Raw genomic sequence first — 1,602 nt, 5'->3', positions numbered from 1 at the left:
ATCATGTCCCCATTTGTCCCTCATTGGTGGCCATGTCCCCATCGTGTCCCTGTTGTGTCCCCATGTCCCCATTTGTGTCCTAATGGAAGCCATGTCCCCATTGTGTGCCCATGTCCCCATTTGTGCCCCATTGGTCGCCATGTCCCCACCATGTCCCCACAGTGTCCCTATGTCCCTGTCGTGTCCCTCAATGGTGGCCATGTCCCCATCGTGTCCCCCTGTGTCCCCATGTCCCCATCTGTGTCCCAGTGGAAGCCATGTTCTCATGTCCCCATCGTGTCCTCATGTCCCCATCTGTGCCCCATTGGTGGCCATGTCCCCACTATGTCCCCATTTGTCCCCAGTGGTGGCCACATCCCCGTCTTGTCCCCATCTTGCTCCCGTGTCTTCGTAACGTCCCCATCGTGTCCCCATTTGTGTCCCAACGGGGGCCGTGTCCCCATTTGTGTCCCCCTCGTGTCCCCATGTCCCCATCTGTGCCCCATTGGTGGCATGTCCCCATGGAGTCCCCCCCATGTCCCTGTTTCTCCCTCAGTGGTGGCCATGTCCCCATCGTGTCCCCATTGTGTCCCCATTTGTCCCTCAGTGGCGGCCATGTCCCCATCATGTCCCCATTTGTCCCTCCATGGTGGCCGTGTCCGCACTGTGTCCCCATTGTGTCCCCATGTCCCCACCATGTCCCCGTGTCCCCATTTGTGTCCCAGTGGAAGCCATGTTCTCGTGTCCCCATGGTGTCCCCATCGTATCACCATCGTGTCCCCATGTCCCCAGTTGTGCCCCAATGGTGGCTGTGTCCCCATCATGTCCCTCAGTGGTGGCCGTGTCCCCATCATGTCCCCACATCCCCATGTCCCCACCGTGTCCCCATGTCCCCATTTGTGTCCCAATGGAAGCTGTGTCCCCATGTCCCCACGCTGTCCCCATGGTTCCATGTCCCCACGCTGTCCCCGTGTCTGCACGTTCCCATCACGTCCCCATGACACCGTGATGTCCCCATGTCCCTGTGGTGTCCCCATGACGTCCCTACGATGTCCCTATGTCCCTGTAGTATCCCCATGATGTCCCCATGTCCCCATGCTCCGCCCACGATGTCCCCATTGTGTCCCCACGATGTCCCCATTGTGTCCCCATTGTGTACCCATGATGTCCCCATGGCGTCCCCGTGTCCCCATGATGTCCCCATGTCTCTGTGATGTCCCACGACGTCCCCATGTCCCTGTTGTGTCCCCACGATGTCCCCGTGTCCGCGCTGTGTCCCCATGATGTCCCCATGCCGTCGTTGTTGTGTTTCCATGGCGCTGTTGTGTCCCCACCGTGTCCCCATGTCCCCATTGCGTCCCCGTGATGTCCCCATTGTGTCCTCATTATGTTCTTGTGTCCCCATGACGTTCTCATGTCCCCATGGCGTCCCCATGATGTTCTCATGTCCCCGTGGTGTCCCCATGGCGTCCCCGTGGTGTCCCCATGGTGTCCCAACGATGTTCTCATGTCCCCATTGTGTCCCCATAATGTCCTTGTGGTCCCCATGATGTCCCCATTGCGTCCCCATGGTGTCCCCATGATGTTCTTATGGTGTCCTCATGTCCCCATGGTGTCCCCATG

Source organism: Numida meleagris, unplaced genomic scaffold (genome assembly GCF_002078875.1).
Source record: "Numida meleagris isolate 19003 breed g44 Domestic line unplaced genomic scaffold, NumMel1.0 unplaced_Scaffold492, whole genome shotgun sequence".
NCBI lineage: Eukaryota > Metazoa > Chordata > Aves > Galliformes > Numididae > Numida > Numida meleagris.
Note: the sequence above shows the minus strand (reverse complement) of the source record.